This window comes from Heloderma suspectum, chromosome 10 (genome assembly GCF_057233095.1).
Source record: "Heloderma suspectum isolate Gila_16-S chromosome 10, 16-S_ref, whole genome shotgun sequence".
Classification (NCBI taxonomy): domain Eukaryota; kingdom Metazoa; phylum Chordata; class Lepidosauria; order Squamata; family Helodermatidae; genus Heloderma; species Heloderma suspectum.
The window spans coordinates 45,422,372-45,445,198 of NC_139467.1; the positions used below are offsets into that span (position 1 = coordinate 45,422,372).

The 22,827-nt window shown below is 48.3% G+C and overlaps 1 long non-coding RNA gene across 3 annotated transcripts in view; it reads left to right on the plus strand.

The window, feature by feature from the left end:
* The window catches only part of LOC146338243 (uncharacterized), a 28,829-nt gene extending 6,304 nt beyond the window's left edge, over positions 1–22,525 (plus strand). Inside the window, exons 2-4 of one of the 3 annotated variants that reach the window (XR_014785205.1) lie at positions 6,094–7,973; positions 10,894–10,968; positions 13,172–22,525. This is a non-coding gene — a long non-coding RNA (uncharacterized LOC146338243). Of the gene's footprint in view, positions 1–6,093; positions 10,969–13,171 lie in introns of all 3 variants that reach the window. The other 2 variants (XR_014785203.1, XR_014785204.1) reach the window with 2 other exon arrangements.
* The last annotated feature ends 302 nt before the right edge of the window (positions 22,526–22,827 follow it).

The window sequence follows — 22,827 nt, forward strand, 5'->3', positions numbered from 1 at the left end:
TTAGTTGCCTTGGAGCCAAGGCTGTACTATGCACTTCCCAGTCCCAGGCGCTGTATCTTGCCGGAAGTGCTCGCGTTGTGCTTTAACCCACAGTGTTGTTCTTCAAGGCAGGTGTTCTAGATCACAGCACAGCGCAACTACTCCGGGGGGGGGGGGAGCAGAGATAGGCAATCAGCATGAATGCCCAGAGCTAGCTCAGAAGCCCTTCTACGCCAGCTGAAAAGTGGAGGCAGGACATGGAGGAAACCTCGGGAATCAGGGCGGGGAAGCCTGGGGGGAACACCCCTTGACTGGGGTCAGAGAGGTCACGGCCAGGTGAGAGACACACCCCTGGCAGGGCCGGCATACCAAAGCAAATACGGAGGCTCAGAACACACCCCAACAAAAGTGGAGAGAAGCTGATCTAGGGAAACTAATCAGACTCTAAGCAGTCTCAGGAAATCTGGTTTTTCCACAATCAGCTCCGGGGTGCTTGCGGGATGGCCACGACGTCATGTATCCCTAATAACCCCCACACTCAGCCACATTGGAGTAAATCGCTTGTGGAGACACCCCCCAGGCCTTAGCTCTTCCCCCCTGCCCCCAAAAATGATTTTGGGTTGCCAGCAATAGAAGGCATCTGTGCTCCAGGGTGGCAAGTCAGGCAGACAGCAGGTGGTCCGCCCGCCCTCCTGCCACAGGCCCGCTCTCATGGACTAACAAAGCTATGTACCTTTGAGGCACGCCATCCTGCTCCTGGCCCTGCCCGCGGCCACATTCTCCTCCCCCACTTCCTTCTTTTGTGTCTGCGGCGCTGTTCCCAGCCCAAAGAACCCCACGACTGGCTGTGCAGAGTTTTTCTTCTTATTAAAGAAAAGGGTTCCCCTCTCTCGCTCTTGATGGCGTTCACATTCTAGGAGAAGGTGTCATTCACGTTCAGGAGATTAGCTGCTCTTCATGACATTATATATTGCAAATGAAAGGGGAACAAGCAGCGGCTTGGCAGCAGAAAATTGAATTAGCTTGGCAGTGCCATGACACAAAATAAGACCGATATTGTGCGGAAATATAATTGAAGCTGTATTATTCAGCCATCCTGCTAGGTTATTTGTCAGCATACGAGCTGCACGTTACAAATTAAAATGGCTATTGATTCTAAAGTTGTTTTAAAGTATTTTCTACCTCTAGCTCCTTTGAAACAATTATCTTGAACTGTCACCAAAGAGCTGAATCTCGGTTTTAACCGGGCCCTGGGTAGACAATGCATTTTCACAACATCTCAGTGCTTGGCGGACAACTCAGATTATGCACTTTTAATAGGTTACTTGTTTTACTCGGGACAATGGGGGGAAACAAAGATGAAATGCCACGATGCCGAGATTGCTTGTTGTTGGAGGAAACATGATAAAACGTTGCATATTTTACACCCGAGTCAGAGGGTGTTGGTTTGTGCTGTGCTGTCTACACTGGCTGAATGTTTTGATATTACATGGATCTGAATTTCAGAGAAGGGTTCAGCCTTTCAATAACGTCCCACTGCACATCTCAAGGATGTGCTGGTCTGATAACTTCCCAGGAGGCAGTAAGTTCCTTCTCAGCTCTGCCCCACGTAATCTAGTGCCCAAGCTGAAAAATCCACAGGGTGCCCCAGCCGCCTGGCCTTGCCCAACTTTCGGGGGATTTTGCCCCTCATGGGTGGGAATCTTCATTCAGTTGTTTGTATGTATTGCATTTACATTCTATCCATCCTCCAAGAAGCTCAGGGTGGTCTACATGGTTTTCTCCAGTGCACCCCCACCCCCAGTTGCCATCTTATCCTCACAAGAACCATATGAGGTTGATTAGGCCGAGAGAGAGAGAGGGACTGATCCAAGGTCACCAGCAGCCTTCATGTCCAAGAGAGGAATTGCACCATGATCTCCACATCCTGAGTGCAACACCCCGCCATGAACCACCACGCCACGCAGCCTCTTTGTTTAAAAACCGAGACGGGAAGAATGGTGAGATTTTAATGGGTCGATATGAAAAGGGTTGTCATAATAGCATTGAGAGGCGATGGGGCTGATAATGGGAAGCTGAACATGGGGGGAGGGGGCAGTGAACAAATCTTGGCCTCCCCATGGGGACCAGCTTTAATACATGCTCTTCTCATCAGGCCTTTGATTAGAGTCTTCCCGCTGGTTTATTGCTCCATAATTTACACTCTGGGTTGAGGCAGAAAAGTGCTAACAGACATCATTAAACTTTTACCCACATAATGGCACCTGAGATTTACCGGGCCTGCTCCTGCATGGATTACCTCGGCCTGTAAAAAGGGAGCCGGGGGGGGAGACGACACACACATCACAGGATGCCAAATTAATTCTCAAAAAGCATTCAAGTGGAGGGGTTGGAAGGAAAGATAAAGCTGGTAGCTACCTGCTGTTGGGCTGAAAATAATGGCGTTCCAAACACAGTGTCAAGATCTGAGTGAGTGCATGAGAGACAAGCAGACAGAATGTGTTAGACAGGAACTGGAGGGTGAGAACAGGTCCTTGGCAGCCTCTTTGAAGAAATAAAGGGTATTTCAGTAGACTGACTGCAGGGCTCAAGGAAAGATGGTGAGCTGCCAGGCACCATGAGGCCATCTAGTCCAGCCGCTGGGGGGAAGCACCCACACACCAGGGCCGAACCAAGGTCCTTCATAATCCAGGCCACATCATACCACAGGCAGAGGGTGGGCCCTAGGCAGCCCTGTGCCCTATTTTATAGAGGACCGTCCTCTACTTGAAGGCATCTTCTGTATTGGGGTGGGAAATGTCTGAGGTTCCAGGAGCAAATTTCCTACCCTTGAACCCCACCATGGGCCACACACACCCTTCCGCCAGAATTGCTACTGCCGAATTGCCGCTGAACCTCAGTGGCAATTTGGTGGTGGCAGAAAAGCCCCCTTTTCCCTTTAAAATAAGCATGCTCCTTATTTAAAGTGAGAATGCAGCTTTTCTTGTGCTGTGGCTTTTTATGAAGGGTTGCCCAGTTTAAATATGCAGAATGGTAAGAAGGAAAGCTTGTCCCTACGTTTGGAGCCAGTGTGGGATGCTGGGGTTACTGTGTGATTTTACTCTTCCGTTATTTATTTATATTACTTTCTATGGATCTTATTCTATTTTTGTAAATAACAAAAGAGATTAAGGACTCAACCGCCTTTTAAAATCTGAACAATTAATTACCTTTGTGTAAAGGTGGTTGATTCCGAGAGAGGATCCACCCGTCCCTGGTTATAAGGGCTTCTAGCCCCTCCAAGTTCTGGGAGTCAAGTCATTCAGCCTGCTGATGCATCTCTGCTCAGATGTTCCCCCCCATCCATGATACCATCGACAGGCAGTGCCTGGGCAGCAGACTGAGCAGCAGGCGCACAGCCTTCCCCAGGGAGATGAGGTGTGCTGGATTCCTATTTCTAAATATGCATCTCTCGCTGCAAATTAGCATGTGCAAAGGCTATGCAGACCAGCATCCTCTTCTGTCCTCTTTTTTGGTGATGCACATGGTCACCCTAACTGCAGAAAACATGCAGGAACTCACCTGCTGCTTTGGTCTGCTTACGTTGATGGGGAACATTAACCATGCTACTTGGGGTCGGACTAGATGTGACACGATTCAGATCTTGTGTGGCTGAATAAATAACCAGGGTGGGCAAATCAGATCAGGAGCATGATGTGGGGTTTTAACCCTTTGACCTGCCACAACCCTGTTCAGAAGCACCCCAGTGGCTGCTATTTGGGTTTTTTTGTTTTTGTTTTTCATCATGAAATTTTATTTTATTTTGAAACAAGGTTAACAAAACAAAGGCAACAAGAAGAACGTGCATAATAATAAATCACAGTCACTAAAGAAACAAAGGGATTCACTAATTATAAATCTAAGTAGGAGCTCAATTTCTATTGAAAGTAAAAATGCAAGTTCTACAACATTATTAACTCTGTATTGCAGGTGAGAGGCTGTGGCAGAGAGAGCGAGAGCACACGTTACATAATACCATCTGGAGAGTTCATTGTAGAGCCAAACATCCTAGATGGCTCACAGCTCAGTCTTTTAGCTTCTGTGCTCTACTAGCCCTCTTCAGATGGTCTTCCAGCCATGCACAATTAGTACGGGGAGGGGGAGGGGGATCCCGCCCACTGTCCCCTCTCCAAGCTCCATGCATTGATCCTGCCAGTGTTCACAGAGCATATGCACACACCTGTGGAGGTCAGGGTGGGGATTCATTGCGCATGGCTTTGTTCACCTTACAAAATCAATCCACTGTGCGTTTTTAAAAATTCTTTTCCCCATTTTAACAAAGGAGTTTAAAACAGGGTTCAGTGCGGCTTTATTATATTGTTTCATATTCCTCACTTCCCCAAGCAGAAGGAAGTTCCAGAACAGCTCTGTAAGAGTCAGTTTCTTTGTGTGTGTGTGTGTGGGGGGGAGATTTGTGGTGCTTCTGTAAAAACTATTTAACTGCAAATATGCAGGTTAATCAAGTGGTAGACACAAAAGCAGGTAACATTGTCTCAAAACAAGCATCTGCCCAGCACCTCAAGATCCCTGAAAACCACCCGGGTTCCCATGAACGGTCTTTCCCAAGCAGCTCCATCATCTTTCTCCCTTTCTTGCCAAATATGGGGGAATAGCTGTGGCTCAGGGGTAGCATAGTGGCTTTGTACCCCCAGCATCTCCAGGGAGGCTAGCAAGGAACCCCGGGGAGCTGCTGCCTGTCAGCATAGACCACTGAGCTGGATGGATCTATGACCTGGCTTGCTGTGAGGCTGCTTCCCGTACACACCTGTCAGATGTGTCGGGCTGTAGCTCTGTGGTGGAACCCTGCTTTACAAGCGCAGGAGGTCCCAGATTCAGTCCTTGGCATCTCAGGGTAGGGCTGGGAAAGACTCCTGGCTACCAGTCAGTGCTGGTCAAACATTGGGCCCCATGGGCACAGCTAGACATTCGAGAAACTGTGGTGGGTTTTGTGTAACAGCCACAAAATGGCTGTTATCGGGCATGACTACGCACAAAGGACAAGTAATGTGCCCAAGAAACTGCATTCAAGAAGAGTGTATGAGACATTAGTTTCAGTTCGTTTTTGATCAGGATTTACCCGGTTTTTGATCAGGATTTACCGGCGTGGGGTGATTCATAGAAGCATAGAATAGTAGGGTTGGAAGGGGCCTACAAGGCTATAGTGATTGACACTCTAGACACAGGATTTAACCACACGTTTACTGGTAAATTAAAGCAAGCAAATCACAACTAAAGCTATTTATACAACAGAGCTGAGTGATGCAAAAGACATTAAGAGAAAATACAATTTGCAAAACACACGTTCCTTTATCCTAGCTGTACTTAGACTTCTCCAAGCTGCTTCTTCCTGCTCCCTCTTCAGGCTCTGGTCTCCCCGACTCTGCTCTTACTGGCTCTCCTGCTCTCTTTATATACCCCCCCCAAACCAAAAGTGCTGTTTCAAACCTGAAGAACTGAAACTTAACTGGGGAAGTGAAACTCCTCCTCTCAGGGATACCCCCTCCCAACAAAAAACTCCAGGTCTCTAAGCCTAACCTTTTTTCCTTTTGCCCCTGCAGGCCTCAAACCTTCACAACCCACATAGCACAACTACACACCCATTTTGCAGCTGAAAGATAAGTAACTTGTTGAAGAAACAGAACTACGCAGAGGCTGGGTCTCAGACCCAAACACAAAACAATGCATTTGAACACACATTTTTCTGCTCCAGAAGAACACCCATCTCACAGAAGACAAGCCAATTAATTCTCCCAAATCTGCCCTAAATACATTCCTTTAGAATTAGTTTCCCCACAGGTAAACCACCCCCATATCAATTTCTCCCCATAACAATTCTGGTTCAATTAACACTGAATCCACTCATTTGGAGCATCTCTACACCAGCCTAAAATCCCGTATTTAAAATGGAGCTTTCTGCTTCTGTTTTAAATGCAAGATCATGACGGACTCCCTTTTCATTCACTTCCTTCCCCCACTTTCCCCCCTTATCTGAGTCTTCTATATGATTCATTATACAGCCGCTAGATGGCGCTGTGGTCCAGCTCCACTTATTGTGGCTTTTCCTTTTCTCATGAGGGAACTCAAGCAGAACTCAAGAGCGGTACTTTGATAGCTCCTTATCTCCGATCTTTTAAAACATGGAATAAAGGTCATTGAGTGCAGGAGATGCCCTGGAGGTGGACGACGTCATCTAAAGGACCCGCAAATTCCCGTGAGTAACTGCGCTCAATAGCCGGATAAAAGCTCCATGTGGAGAAGCCCTTGCCCTCTTTCGACCCAACCCCATTCCCCCTTCCTGCCAGTCCGTTCCCCTCCCTGCAACCCCTTTCCCTCTGCCAGGTGCCAGCCAACCCACTCAGGGCTAGCCCCAAACCTTTTGCAGCAAGACTTGGTGGGTAGGGATGTACGAATACCTTACCTTGTTCCGTTCCGGGGTTCCGCGGTGGGGGGGAGGCAATCTGTCCCTCCCCCCGGAATCCTCCCCAGCTGGGTCCACTCTGCGGCAAGGCTGCGGAGCCGCTGGCTGGGGCCAGCTGCAGCTGGACTTCTGGCCGCTGCTGGGCTGCTGCGGCCGCAAATGGCGGCCGTCATAGCGGCTGCCATTTGCGGCCTTGCATTAGGCCATGATAGGCTACGTAAGTATTTACGTAGCCTACCATGGCAAAAGGCAGGGATGCAAATGGCGGCTGCTACGCCATTTGCGTCCCTGCCTTTTGCCGTGATAGGCTACGTAAGTATTTACGTAGCCTATCACGGCAAAGAGCAGGGGCGCAGATGGCGGCCACTACGATGGCTGCCATTTGTGGCCACAGCAGCCCCGCAGCGGCCAGAAGACAAGCCGGAGCTGCCGCCACCGCACCTACCACCGCATCCGCCGCCACTGCAGCTGCATCCGCCGCCAGGTAGGTCCGTCCCAGGGGGCGATTTCGGGGGGTGGCGGGGGGGAGGCCGTTCCGCCATGGACTCCGAGGGGGCGGATTGCAAAGAAGTCGGCCTCACTGGAGTCCGTGGCGGATTTCTCCAACACGCCTATTGGTGGGTGCGATGGCACCCATGGGCACTGTGTTGGGGAAGCCCTCAGCAGACCAGGCTGAATGAGGTGCACCCGTGGTCTGACTTGGTGGAAGGAATATTCGTGCACAAATGGTTCCTTTCTGCTCCCAGCCTGCAGGTAGATTTGGCTGCAGGTCCCTTCCTTGATGGGCTTTTAATTGGGTAAAGCAGTCACCCCCAACCTGGTGCCTTCCAGATGTGTTGGACTGCAAGTCCCAGCAGCCACAGCCAGCATGGAGGGCACCTGATTGGGGAAGGTTGTGGTGACAGGATGTTGCAGAACCACCTCTTGTTCATGCTGGACTGGCAGGGTAGGAAAGCCCGTGTCTAGAGATGGAGGGGGCCACCTCTTGGCTTCGACTGGACAGGGTGCAAATGGATAACATTCTTGAGCAAAGCCACGTGATGACTCCTTCAGGCAGTAGCCTACAGCAGTTCTAACCATGTTCTTCCCATTCAGAGCTTGGAAAGCTGGTTTGACTGTGATTAACTTTGGGTTTTGTTTCAACTGATGTCTAGCAAACTTTTTAGCAAGGAATTCAAACTCTTGTGATCAACCAAGACTTAATTGTGCATTAATCCAACTCTCAACGTGCAGAGAACTAATGAAGTAATTAAAGAGACTTCATTGTCTCTCAGCAAATCCAATCAATACCTTATCATGTTTTTCCAGGGCAGGAGACAAAAAAGAAAACACTTCAGGAGGGAAGAGCATAAAATCCAGAAACCCCTGGGTGGGGAAGTTGCATTTGAAATTTGTTTTTGAAATGGTGGAGAAGCATCTTTTTTTTTTTGCAGAAAGTGAATCACCTATGAATAATTTTATAAGCAGCAATTTCATATTTCTGGGCAATTTACAAAAAAGAATGGTCACCTGCCTTTTCAAGATTAAAATAGATGAGGTATTTAATCCCTTGTTCCCCTTGCTTCCACTAGTCTCTTCTGTCTCTGTTCTTTGTTGCATTGCCCTCTCTTCTCTCTTTTCAACTGTTTAATGTTAAATTTTTATCTGCTTCACCTTCCCAATGGAAAAATAGGCAGAGATTCCCAAGAAGCCAACAAGTGAGTGACATTATGGAATTATTCAATTAGCAAATGGTAACATGCAATAACAATTTATGTGACAAATCCTAAACAGTTGATGTGAAATGTACACCCGAACCAGTATTATCTGCCTCCTTGACACTGGAATGTGTCAGAGAAATCGTGGTCCAAAAGACTGGAGGTCACACGTGTTTGGAGGATTTGGTAAAGCACTTTATTGATGCATGAGGTTGCTCTCCTGAGAGAGGAACAACACCTCCAAAATGGAGGCACCCTCTGGGTGGGGCGGTTCCACCTTCAAGGCGGCCTCCATGCCAGGGTTACACAGCCGACAGCAACATTTGGCAGCAACTTACAACCAAGCATACTAAGGTAACGCAGCAAAGGTCCTGCACATGCTCAGTGATGCCTTGCTCACATGGGCACGATGATCTCATCCTGCCTCTTGGCACAGGCGCAACGGCAACCGCGTCCTTCAAGGCGCTTCCTTGCATGAACACAATAGAACTGCGAATGCGCTTTGCCCGTCTCCAGCTGCTGGAGACAGTCTCTCGCTGTTTGCCCTCAGGGGCTTGTTTGCTTGTGTGGAGTATTTGTATCCTGTCCCTCAGCCAAAAAGGTTTCCAGAGAGGCTTGCATATAATCAGCAAAACAAGATAGTCCCTGCCCACAGGCTGACAATCTGATCTGATCTGATCTTTTGCTAACGTGATCTGGAGAAGTCAGCAAGGTGAAGCTTTCCAGGGCATGGAGATCAGCATTACCACTTGCTGAAAACTATAGAACACCAAGCTGCTTGTAAGGGCAGAGGAGCCAGTTGGGAAATTGGCAACTCCTGATTTTTGAGGCCTTTCTAGTCTTTACTGCTTCCCGCACAATTGCCAAGGGTGGCTCTCACTGTTCCTTCCTTGCCTGCTGTGGGCAGGGCAGGCTGAATGTTCTCCACAGGAAAAGACAAGATACTTTTGCATACATTATGCAAAATGAGCAAAGTCCCCTCTGTGGTGGGTTACAGCTCAGTGGCGGAGCGCCTGCTTGGCCCACAGAAGGTCCCAGGTTCGATCCTCGGCATCTCCAGGTAGGGCTGGGAAAGAATCCTGCCTGAAATGCTGGAGAGCTGCGGCTGCCACTCAGTGTCGACGGATGGACCCGGGTCTGGCTCCAGAGAAGCAGCTTCTTGTCGTCCTCGACTTTATTCTCATTTTGGCAGTTGTGATGAGGAGCGGAAGGGAGCCACTGTGCCCGTGAGCCTGTCCCTCCTCCTGCCCTGCATCTCACAGGGGCTGGCACAGGGGCTCTTCCAGCCATTGATATTTCTTCCCTGCCTTTCTATTCCCTGTCTTAGCCATTCTAAATAGGGATGTCAGAGAAATCTGCTGCAGACGCCAGTGAGTCCGCAGTCTGCAGCGGAACAGGGCACTCACCTCTGCTGCCGCCGCCCCGGAATCTGCTTTGAAGTGAGCTCCTCTCTGTGGCTGGCTCCATATAGCCAGCGATACGGCTGCCATTGCTGTGCCATATCACTGAGGAGGAAGGAATCCGGACGCAAATGGACACTATGCCATTTGCGTCTGGGGTTAGCCCTCACTCAGCCAGCCAGCTGAGTATCACCAGCGTTGTGGAGCCGGCGGCCAGCTCCGTGGGATTGCCACATGGAGGAGCTGACTCAGACCGGATTCCAGAGGGAAGTGGAGGGAAGTGCTCCGTTCTGCCATGGAATCCGGCCTCATTGGGGTCTGTGGCGGAATTCTCCGCCATCCCTAACGGCGACCGTATCACTGGCTATTCGGAACCAGCTGGCAGCTCTGCGGAATCGCCGCAGAGCAGAGCTGGCCCATCAGCATTCCGGGGGGAGGAACGGATCGCCTCCCCCCCTGCGGACCCCCCCCTGGGATGGAAGGTAGGGGTTTTGTAAATCCCTAATTTTAGATGGTGAAGAAGTAATAAACATACAATGTCGTTGTCAAGAATCACAAAATAAAAATAACCAAGCTCTTTAAAGTGCCAGATGAATCTGCTAAAAGTCTAGAAGTGTTATTCATCTGCCATTAAAAAGAAAATACATTTGAAGGCCTGTCTAATGAAAAAAAAGAAAAGCTTCAACAGTCTTTCCACAAAGTCCACACAATAATTTGAATTAATTTCAGGGCGTTTTCACATGTTATGTTTCTTGGCATACACCGAACTGTACACTGCTAAAATGGTAAAGTGCAAATGTGACAAGCCTCTGTTTGCATACAGATGTGCCATGCAGGCGTTCTCATTAGAGAACTGGGGAGGGGGCATGCAGTTCCCTGCTGATGATATTGTACCAGTTTCCAAGCCACCTTGGAATAGTTTCAATTTGTTTCAAATTCCGCCTCTTAAAACAAGTCCCCTCTAATACTTGTGCCAACGGTTGCTAGCAGTTCCTTCCGTGCAGTGCAGAGCAGAAGATCTAGTATAGAAGCTGAGATTCCGGTATGTGTTGAGTGAACCCCTGGGGTGTATTCTGGGGTGGGGGCACCACTTTTGATTTACAAAATAAACTGGCAACAGCTCATGCGATCAAGAGAGAGAGAAAACAAGGACCGACATCCAGACTCTGCCATGTTTCCAACATTCTTTTGTGTCCTCTGAGCCTCTTTTCCTTTGAGTTAAGGTTCCTTGCATAAAGTTTATGAGTCCTGCTGGGGTATTTCAGCAGATTACATTCAACCCAGCGCGTCTGGCGTGTGTAAAGGGAAGTCGGTAAATCAGTGGCTGGCCTTGTAATCTCCTACATGTTTCTCTCAATAGGTCTCTGCGTGGAAGCTGAGCCCCTTCTTAACAGCCGGCGTCTGGTAAACGCAGATTTGGCTGTTCATACATGATGTATGTCTGCAGAGTCACATGTGCTAGTTGGGGGTGGGGATGGGCGGGGAGACCTGTTAACTCTGGGGAAATCCAAAAGAAGAGATGGAGTGTTCTCTCTCGAACCTTGAAAGCCCCCTATTTCTCCAAACCAATAAAACTAGTGAATATATTTCAATATCTTCACATTTTCAAGTGCCAACACTTCATGAATTTAGGACATTGACAGAGAGGAGCTTTTACTGTAATTCTGAATATGTTTTATTTGTATGCCACTTTGAGTAGAGGAGAAGCAGCCTTAAATATGCTTGGGAAGATGCTGCATCAGGGCAGCAAAGTTTATTAATTGATGAATTGTTTAATCATTTTCAATTTTTTTAATCGGCTAAAGTGTTACCTCAATTAAGTGGGCAGCAGATCTTTTAAATATGTGTGTGTATAAGAAAGATAGAAATACTAACGACAGAGTATTCAAAAAATATATTTGAGCTAAACGTTTCAGCTTCCACCCTTATCAGTAGCTCTGCTGTTAAATGGGTATCGATAGGAGTGCTCATAAAAACTGCAGATGGCAGCTACACAGTCTTCCAAGAGGTCTTCTTCTCCCTTCCCTCTCACACAGTGGGAAATGCCTCTTCTAAGGTGGTGCTTGCTATGACATGTGTGTGCATCTTCTAAAAGCACAGAACACAGGATTCTTGCTTCAGAAATATTGGTTGTCCCTATATACAATACTAAAACTAAGGGGTTTATCACACAGAGCTTTTATCCTGCTATTGAGATGGCTCTCTCTTGGAAGTTTGCGGGCTCTTTAGATGACGCCATGACCCTCCAGGATGTCTCCCGCCATTTCCTCCAGCCTATCTTGTGTTTTCCCCAAATGCAAAACGTGGCATTTTTTCAGCTGCCATGACCTCCCCTTGAAATTCTCCAATAGCGGAAGAAACTGCTATGTCTGCCTGCTGTGGGTGTTTGTTTTCAGTTGTTGGGGGAGCAGACAGGATGACGAAGGCATTGAGGATGGGAGCGGGCTTGCACGGAAGGAGACCCGAGCAGATTTGACAGGTGCAAGGGCAAGAATTGCCTGCCGATTGCGTCTCCTGCCTCTGCATTTCTCAACTGGAGGGAGAAGAGGGTAAAATGCTCCCAGCAACGAAGGGAGACACATCTGATCCCCCGCCCCACCCAGCTCGGAAGCAGCGTCCTCTGTTGTTTCAGAGCACCCTATTAAGTTCAATGGGGCTTACTCCCAAGTAAGTGTGCCGAGGGTTGCAGACCTACAGGGCACTCTTATGTCTACTCAGAAGTTAGTCCCACTGAGGTCAATGGGGCATACTCCCACATAAGCATGCCAAGGGTTGCAGACTTACGGCACAATCTTACATTTTATGCTTACTCAGAAGTAAGTCAGAGGTTTCCTGCGGGCTGCGAGAAAAAAGTACAGCAGAAGTTAAGCTACGAAAACAAGCCTCCCCCCCCCCCCGCTTTGCACACATGCCAGGGAGGGAGCGAGGCGCTCCCTCAGATCAAACCACATGGCTGCCATGTAAAGAAGCCCTTCCTCATCCCGCAAAGAAACCGAAAGCAGGAAGCTCCAGAAAGGATGTGAGTTTTTGCGGGGCTTTTGCTTAATGTAGAGACACCCTGAACCTTGAATAAGGGTGCAACCTCAAGTTCCACCAGCTCAGAGGCTATAGGATTTGGTGGAAGCTCTCCTACAGTGGTGGAATATGAGATGCATCAGGACCCTGGCCGATACGCCAGTGGAGTGCTCCGCTAGTGAACATTCAGTGGTGGAATGGCTAAAATGTTGTGGGCAGGACGCGGGGAGGGGCACAGAGGAGGGGCACCCCTGGGCCATATTCTATACTCCTCCAGACTACAACCACTCCCCCATCAATGGCAAACCTTTACAGCAGCCCGAACTTAGCACAAAGAATTTCCCTCCCATTGACTTCAATGAGAGGGGAAATAAAAAAAAAATCCACCCATGTGCCAACATCTTCCCTGCCCTTATTGACCTGATAACCCATAGGATAGGATGTAACTCAACACCCAATCACAGCACATCAGCACCCATACATAAACTCCAGATGGGGAGCCCTATGTGGTGCACACTTGGAGGTCTCAAGGGGAAGCTTTGGAGAAAGGGCAGTTTGTACAAACAACCTGTCTCCAGAACAGGCTAGGAGTCTGAGCACATTGCTAACATTTCTCCGCCTAGAATCCTAACAGATCCAAGGCCTTGGGACTCCAAACACAAGCCTCCAGCTCCAGCCCCAACTCTGCTTCAACACCTGGGCATGCCAGGACAGAGCAACCCACACAGGTAAGCAAGGCAAAAGGGTGGCCATGTTCCTGTCAGAACAGGAGTGGCTGGACCTGTGTGTGGCTGCCCCATGTGGAGAGCCACTGAACCACTGTAAAGTATCTTCAGGGCCTGGATTGGCTCCATCCACCCAGGCTGGCCATTGGGAGTAGAAGAGGGTTTCCTGTTCCAGTTGAGCCTTGCTTGAGGAACAAGGTCTTCTTGTACTCTGGTGGGTTCCTGTACTCTTTCACCCTCACTTCTGGCTTGCAACTTGATCCTGCTTCCTGGTTTGCCCTTCAGTCCAGACTAGTGGCTTGTCCCCATGGCTTCTGGCTTCTGGCTCTCCTCAGACAGTTGCCCACGGCCAACACCGATAGCTATGAAATCTAACTGTTGCCATTGTTTGCCTATGTCTTTGCCCTCTTTTATGCTGTGTCTTGCCTAAACTGTCTTGCTCTAACACTCACCCCTGGTCCGCACAAGAGCAGGGACAGTGTCTCCCACACAGGGGAGGCACTCATCCCCACCCCACACAGGTAAGTTCGCTGTATGTGTGTGTGTGGTGTGTTGCCTGTCCCTGGTTTAGCTGTCGTAAGTTCTGCTGGAGCCACTCAGGGATACAATGGTGGCGGAGAGGCAGCCCGGCTGTGCAACATTCCCTCCCTCACAGCAGCAGCATCTATCATCTGTTTGTATGCCTCCTTCCCAAATAATGCTCAAATAGATCAACATACAGGTACAAGAACATAGAATCACAAACATATCAAACACATTTCATAATATTATACCCACATTACAAGCTAGGAGACATCACAATTGTCCCTAAATATATGAAAACACTTACCACAAAAAAAGCCACATTTCTTTAACAAACCCATCACTAACTAATTCAAATCACTAGGATATCAATACCAAATATATCAATATCCAAGCGTTACAGTTTCTCTCAAAGCAGCAGCACCACAATAATGCAGCAAAAATCAGAGAGGTGCATGCATCTCAATCATTTGAGCAGATATTCACATTTTCAGTCCTCACAACCATCCAAAAATAGAGCGGCCACTTCTGTGTTGCCAAAAAAGAGGAAATGCGTCACCAGAAAAGAGGACTCCAATTTGCATACAATTTACAGATGCACAGAGAGAGAGAGAGAGACTTTAGAAATAAAGACTCCAATTTAAAGTGAAATACAATCATGGGGAATTGGGGAAGGCTGACCAGGTGACCTCTGTGCCTGCTCAGTCTCCCATCCAGCTGCTACGTGTTGATGGGCAATTTCAAGGCCCAGCTGCTCTCCCCCCCCACCCCATTATGGGTCTTTGACTTTAAACCAGACTTGGACAGGACAGCCCATCTAATAGAAGACACCTTAAACAGAGGACTCAGTTCTGACAACCCTTGAAAGAGAGGACTATTCTCTGTAAAGCAGGACACCCAGCCACCCAACACTACATAGCCATGCCAGCGAAGCTCACTGAGACGCATATACAGTAGTTAGCCAGCCCATCTTGCCCCCAGCTCTCTTCTTCGGCATCCGCCCTGGGCTCCTCCTCCCTTGACATTCACACCAAGGCAGCCTTGGCATGAATGTCAAACTCTCAGGCCAGTCATTCTGTGAGATTCCAGCACCACCACAGGTGAGATGAAATGCTCAAACCCCACACTCAGCTGGTCTACTGGAGAGGGAGATGGAACACTTGCAGATGTGTGCTGTTTGGTTTTAATTTTTGTGAACCGCCCAGAGAGCTTCGGCTATTGGGTGGTATAGAAATAAATAAATAAATAAATAAATAAATAAATGACAAAACCCCGCCCTCCCCAGCCGCCATTGATGCTGCACAGCATAGCCAGGTGGACACAGCTGAGAGAGATCAGTGGCTCCCAAATCACCTGCCCAGGTCTCAGTAATACATAGCGGGTCAGCCCCTTCTTTCATGGTTAGGCCACTGATGATAGATGTGTTATTATGAATTGCCTGGGGTGAAGCATCAGCACTACAAGATGGGAGGGCAAGTTGACAAGGTGGCCCTGAAATCGCTGGGCAGGGATCGGAGCAGCTCTGCATTGTCCCATTGCCCCATCCCCGTCCCTGCTGCACTTCTGCATCCCAGCCTCATGGGAACCCAGCTTCTCAGGAGCACTGCGTCGGAGGAGGACACAAACCCCAGATGGTCCAGCAGGGCTCAGTGGCACTCTCTAGTTTCTTGTGTGGAAATATTCCACAAGACAGTTTCCATGTTAGCTCAGGCACTTTCCTCTTCCCTCCATGGCTTTTGCTGAGCCACAGCAAATGTTGTGACGGGAAGCTAGGGATGCCAGAGGAATGCAGTCTTTGTGAATCCTGAAACGAACATGGCTCTGGGCTGATGTGCAGACTGGGATTTAGTCATTCACCAGATTTTGCACCTCCCAGGTGGACTGATGTGCAGCCCTCTGCTAAAAAAAAAAGTATGAAAATAGTTTTTGGAAATGAGGGCAAATACATCCAGAAATACTCATTTTGAGAGAAAATGTGTTGTAAAATATGCATGTTGTACTTAAAATGTGAATTTTCATGGTTTTTTAAAATACAGATTAATGCAGAAATGAACAGAACACATGCAGAAGTGACATAGACTGGAAATGAACTGATTCAAATGCACAAAAACTAATTTTTGTGAACAGCCCAGAGAGCTTTGGCTATTGGGCAATATAGAAATGAAATAAATGAAATAAATAATAAAATAATTTTCCCATACCTCTCGTCAGGCCATGTGTAACATGTGAAGGAGGCACTGAACAGGTTTATCCTTCTTTAATGTCCAAGGATGTTCAGTTGTTTGCACCCTAAATATGTGTGAGACTCAGCTTCTTCCTTCCCCTTTCAAAAGAGATGTCTCCATTTTGGATTTGTCTCAGGAATTAAACACTGGATTGCAGAGATCAATTTATATTTAAGCACCCTCCCCCCATTATCATACAAGAGCAGGCAGAAAAGGAAACCGGCCACCAACTGTATCTACTTTGAAGACAACAAAACCATTCTCCCCATTTGTGGTTACAGTTAGTGTATGATTTGCAAACAGTGTCCTCCATGAATCACCTTTCCACCAACAATTTTATTTAACTCAACTGAACTCTTTGAATTATTTGCTGTGCTTTAATTACCACAGAAAGAAAGCATGAAACTCTGATATTACCACAATCCTTTGATTTATAATTACCACTGTTTGTGTACTTTGCATTTCAGTCCTGTGTGACAGAACTCAGCTTTCCAGCCTCTCGAGCTAAGAACTTCAGCCTTAAATTAAATGTAAATAGGCTGATATCTTGCTTTCTCTCCCCCACCCCTTCTGTCATTTTCCATTTCAGTTCTCACTGCAAAGCCAGCTTAGAGGATGGAAAGGGGAACAGTATAGAACACCTCCTTTGAAAAGATGAAATCCTTTAATGCAAAAAAATCTTTTTTGTAAGGGTGTTTACGTGGCAAACTCAGTCCTTTTTGGATTCCCATGCAGGAGTGAATGTCAGACCTCTGAGGCATATCTTTAAATCGGGGCAGGGAGAGCTGCATGTTGTTGCTCAAGAACTATGCAAGCTGGGGGTGGGGGCTATCCAAAGGTGCAGGCTAGAAAAGCCTCCTGGAGAACATGGACTGCTTTGTGGCACGGTGGGTGTTTGGCATCTGTGGGGCCACACGGTTGTCCCTGGGCATCTCCACAAAGAGGATCTCAGGCAGCAGGTGATGGGAAGGCCTTTCCCTGCTTGGGGCCCTGGGCAGCCACCTGGGGCAGGATTGAGCCAGATGGATCAGTGGGGTGGAGAAGGGTCTTTAACCCAGATGGAGGGCTCTTCACGTTAATGGTCCAAAGACACTGTGCACTATTTTGTCTTTTCTTCCTTAACAAATCTCTTTCTGGTAAGACAAAAGATGGAAGAAGCAGTGGGAAAAAACGGGAGGGCTGTACAAATGGAAGACATCATCATCTCGACTCCCCTGCAGGATTCTGGGAATGAGGCAGGGTGGTTGCCCCAGACAAGGCTTGTCTGGAAGCAACCTGAGCACAAGGCAGCAGCAGCAGCAGGTGATGGGAGAAGCTGGAAGCTGTTGGTGAGGAGGGCTGAATTCCACACATGGATCCAACATAATGTTGACTGCTCCTGGACAGCAGGACTCTCATTGCTAATAATTTACATAAGGCTTCAAACCAATGTGCTTTATCATCTCTGGGTGCCATCCGTCGGGAATTCCTCTTAGAAAGAATTGGGATCTATATGAGAAAAGCACAGCTTTGCTGGCCAACGACCAGCCCCTGCCCTCTCCAGAGCTCGAGCAACTGCACTCAGCGTGGGCTAATTCACAGCCCGGCATCCTCCTGGAGGGAGGTCTCGAGGGGAGTGCCGCGGGGCTCTGTCCTAGGCCCTGAGCTGGTCAACATTTTTAGAAATGACTTGGATGAGGGCGTAGAGGGCTTGCAGGTTTGCTTATCTGAGTTTGCAGGTTTGCTTATCAGATTTGCAGAAGACACAAAGCCAGGAGGGTTAGCCAACACCATGGAAGACAGGATCAAGATGAAAAAGGCTCTAGACAGCCTGGAACACTGGGCCAATCTAACAAAAACCCATCTGTTTGCTGCGGTTTTCACTAGGCAGGCATTTTTGCCTGTCTAGTGATGGCACTTCAAAAGGGGAGGGGATGAGGCTGGAAGAGGCCCAGGATAGCTCGAATCCTGGCCTCTTTGGTCTTCTCCCCTCCCTGCCCACTGGAACACCCCCTTTCCCCCCTCTTTGAGGTCACTTTTCTGACCTCAGAGGCCAACCTGTGCAGTTCTTTCTACACCAGCTGTGAAGGGGCAGGGATCAAATCTCTGATCCCCCCTTCTGAGGTCGGAGTGCTGTCTCTGACCTCAGAGAGGGAAAATCTCCACTATGCTATGGCCCCTCGGATCATGTCTAGGTGCCATAGGATTGTTTCCTCTGTGGCTCACAAACTGAATATGAGCCAGTAGTGTGATGCAGCAGCTAAGAAAGCCAATGCAATCTTGGCTCTATTAACAGAAGCGCAGTGCCCAGATGATCATGGGAAGTAATAGTTATGCTCTATTCTGTGTTAGGCCACAGTTGGAGTAGTGTGTCTAGTTCTGGGCACCCCATTTTAAGAAGAGCATTGACAATTTGGAGCGCATCCAGAGAAGAGCAAACAGGATGGTGACGGGTCTGGACACAGTTGAATAGATTAAACAAAGCTGGGCATGTTTAACTTGGAGAAGAAAAGATTAAGGGGAGACATTATAGTGATCTTCAAATATCTGAAAGGGGTAAAATGGAGCAGACCTGTTCTCTGTTGCTCCAGAGGGCAGGACTAGAACCAGTAGGTGGAAATGGCAGAGAAGTAGATTTTGGATAAACTTCCTAACCATGAGAGTTGTTCAGCAGTGGAACAGATTGCCTCGGGAGTTGGTGGGTTCTCCTTTGCTCGAAGTATTTAAGGAGAGGCTGGATGATCACCTGTCAGGGAAGTTGTAGCTGCATCCTGCAGTGCAGAGCCTGCATTGAGCAGGGGTTGGACTAGGTGATCTCTGAGGTCCTTTCCAGCTCTATGATTTCATAAGGAGAAAGTCTGGGTTCAGAGATTAAATTGGGTTTTCTCTGCTGCATCCAATAAAGTCCAACCAGTTGCAAATGGATGTGACACTCTGGAAGCTGCTTGACAGGAAAACCCTCAAAGTAGAAAATGACTACTCTTCTTTTAAGAAAATCACCTATACTAGTAAAACTTCGACATTTCTGAGCTGTCTGGCTGCAGTGCTTGGAAATGCGAGGCCTGCGCCATCAGGCTTGCACTTCAGGGGGCACATCATGCAGTGGCCTCTCTCTCTCTTGGGGTTGGCAGGCCCAGGCCATGTCACAAAATATTCAGGTCACCCTTCTTGGCCTTATTGTCTGCCAGCCCCTCTCCATGGAACCTGATGGCTACTTCAGGGGTTAGGGCTTGCTCTGTTGACAATTAGTTCTTAGCCAACTTTGGGGCCCTTTTCTTTGCCCCCTAATCAAAAGGGTGGCCTAAAGATGGGTCTCCAGACTCCCCGTGCCCATGCTTTGGGGCCTGCAGTGAAACGTTCCGAGCTAACAGCTGGTGTCACCAGGTGGCTAAGAGGTGGACATCAGGGCTGGCTGGCTTACAGCTCACATCTTGCCTCTGCCATGAACTGACTAGGAAGCTGCAGGGAAGTCACTTTCTCTTGGCTTCAGAAATATGGGGATAATAATACTGGCCTGCCTTTCAGGGTTGTTGTAAGGACTGCTGTATGTCTAGTGCTCTGAACTCTTGACAAGTGCTATAGAAGTGCGAGGTTGTAATATTTTGAAACAAGACGTTTGCTTGTGGTTCTTCTTGTGTTATTGTTGTGGACTATGTGGAACTGGACATCTGGTTCCTGCATGAAGAAGTACACAGGGCTGGATCCAATGATATGTATCGCTTAATCCAGCCCCATGCAAGGAGAGGACTGAATGCATATGACTTTTCCCTGCCCACTTGCATGTGAGACCTGCCTCTGCCAGTCCTGCATGTATACATGGGCATGAATGTGCAAATGCCACCTACATTCATGCAGTTCGACGCTTGTGAGTGAAAAATTATAGGGTTGATTTTCCTATGAAATCAGAACTTCAAGCACATGGATTTCACCTATGTGCATTGAACTGCACATGTGTAGGAGACATTCACGCATTATTTCCCCACATGTACATGCTGGGATGGTGGAGTCAGGGTCAGCGTGGAAGGAGCTCTGCACCTCCTCCGTAGATTGGGCCACATCAGGGGAGACATCTTGTCTGACCCAGCCCAGAGACTTGTATTTTTAGTAGAGGTGTGCATTGACCACAGGATGGGCCCTGGGCCCTGATTTGGCACTTTGGAAAATGGCCCAATTTGGCTCAGACCAATTTGGAGGCCATTTTCTTCAACTTGGGTACCAAACCCAAGTCAAGATTCAGAAATCTAAGGCTATCATGGGAAATTTAAAAATGATGACTCCTCCTGCCCTGCCCTGCAACACACTCATTGTCAGAATTGGATGAAATTTGCAGGCATAGGCGCCTCTTAAGAGGAAATTACACAGGCCAAATATCAGACAAATAGGTGCTGGGGGTGGGGTTGTGCTACATATATCATAGAGGTGTCCTCAGGAAGAAACCTGCAAAGTTTCAGAAGGCTAGGTGCAGGGGCTAGGGAGTTAGGATAACTGAAAATCCAGCTGAGGCTCATTTAAAAAGAATAGCGGAGCCTGGTGGTATTGGAAATACAGATTTTTCACAGCAGGAGAAAGTATGAGGGAAGGATTGAGTTAATATTTGAGAAGGAGAAAGGAAAGGATTCTGAAATCGTGAACAAACCTTACTTGTAGCCACCCCACCCCACCACAGAACCTCTGACTTCCTACTTGCTTGCTACAGAATAACTTAGAGCGCAGTCCTATGGCAGCAGCTAGATGGCCATAGGATTGTTTGGTTTTTGGGAACCGACCTCGGAGCCCGTGCTTTAAGGTCAGTTCCTGGAAAACTGGCTCCTTGCCCCCTCCCCCGCCACCTCGTAGGCGGTGCGGATTGTCCCCGGGCTCCGCACTCGGAAGAGCAGTGCGGAGCGGGGTAAAAAGGGGGCGTTCCCTGGGGCGGGGAGTGTGGAAGTGCCCATATGACATTTCCTATGCATCTTCTGGCCTCCCCCCGCCCCCGCTCCGAAGTCCCGTGGCTAGACAGCCGAAATCAGCCATCTAGATGCAAATGCAGGGTAGCCAGAGCACTGAGAAGATCCCCCCTGCGCTCCGCCTGCCCTGCATTGGATAGGCGGTCACCTCCAAGTTTGGAGGCAACCGTCTATCCGAATAGGATTGCTCCCTTAGTAACCGAGAAACATTTTGATGAAACTCCTGTTCTTCCCTCCACAGTGATTGGAAAGCCCCTGGTAAAATGCGCTCTAGGATTAGAAGGTGGACCCATCACTCAGCCACACTCCCCCCTTCCCCCACCAGTGTTTGGAGAAACATATGCAAAAGTCGCTATTTTGGGAGCCAGAATGTCTCCATTTCTAAAGGCAGAAGCATGCCACGAGGGCTTGTCCAGCTCCAGCTCGGGTCGCTTTGGAAGGAGGCCCGCTTCACCTCGGGAAGCATTAGACATAGTCCAAAGGGGCCTGACGGTTGCCTGAGTGATCAGGGAGCTCACCTGTGAGAGTCCACCGAGGCCAGAGCCTTGCCACTACTTAGCAGAAGTGAGGCGAGACGGTTGGTCACACACACACACACACACACACACACTGCCCTCAAGATGGGGTTGCCAACAGTTCTGCGATGAAACTGGAAGCAGATGCAGCAGATTAACAGCCTCATACAGAAAAGCCCTAAGAGTGGCCCAAAGGCATTCAGAGATGGCAGAATAGAGCACATGCAGCTGACTCCAGCCACTAGCCTGACTACCCCTGTGTTGCCTATTCTAATTGGTGGCAGCTCTCTGTGCGGGGCACCCACTCCGGGGGGGGGGGGATGTCACCATGCGGTGGTTATGCCTGGGACCTTCTTGCATGTACAGCATGATGTGATAGACTCTAAACTATGCAGGTGGTAGGACTGGCAAGGCATTGCTCTCAAGATCAGTGTATATGTTCACAGAAAGGGATCTGGGCCATCAACCCAAACCCTCTGATTTTCTTAAAAAAGGGGAGGGGGGTTGGCTGTCAGTGTCATCTGGGATAAAGTTGTGAAGGCAGAAACCATCTTTATATTTTGCTAATTTCCCCCCTAAACGGTATCCAGAGCAGGTAACAACTAACAGCTAAAACCAACTTTAAAACAAAAATCAAAACACTGAAGCAATAAAAAATAAATAAATAAAAATGGCCTGACTGTAGACAGCTCTAATGTTCTAGAAATGTTCAAAAATCTCTTAGAGCGAAAGGTCTGCAGTGTAAGTTTAAACTGGAATAAGAGATGACAGAATCAACTCTTCACATTATGAAGTTGGAGAAAGTATCTACTTTTTTAAAACCTTAAAAGTAATAAACTCTGTAATTAGTAGTAGCCTAATAAATCATCCATCTTGTTGTGCAAAAAGAAATAATGAACTAATTAAGTAAGTTTCGTCCTCCCCAAATGGGCAATCAATACCTTATCTTAATTCTGGGGGCAATTTCTGTAGAAAGAAATTGGAAACAATTCACAATAGTCAGTCTGAGAGTTTGCCTGTGTGTTGGTGGATTTGTACAGTGGGGATGAATAATTTACCTGGGGGGGGGGGGGAGAGAGAGAGAGAGAGAGAGAGAGAGAGAAGAAAACTAGGGGGAGGTGGAGGGAGGAGCCCAGTAGATGATAGATAGATGGATGGATGGATGGATGGATGGATATCCTAATGATATTCCACTCCCACTGGTTAATCTAGAGCACAGCACACCATACAGTTCTCCTGCACAAGCCCCATGAAATGAATGGAAGCTGTGCTATTCTGCAGGAGAACTTCCATGGATGGATTGTGCACCACGGTGGGAGTGAGCAGGGGTACGTTCTTGGCTTCTCGTTGTCTCCTGTTCTGCCTCC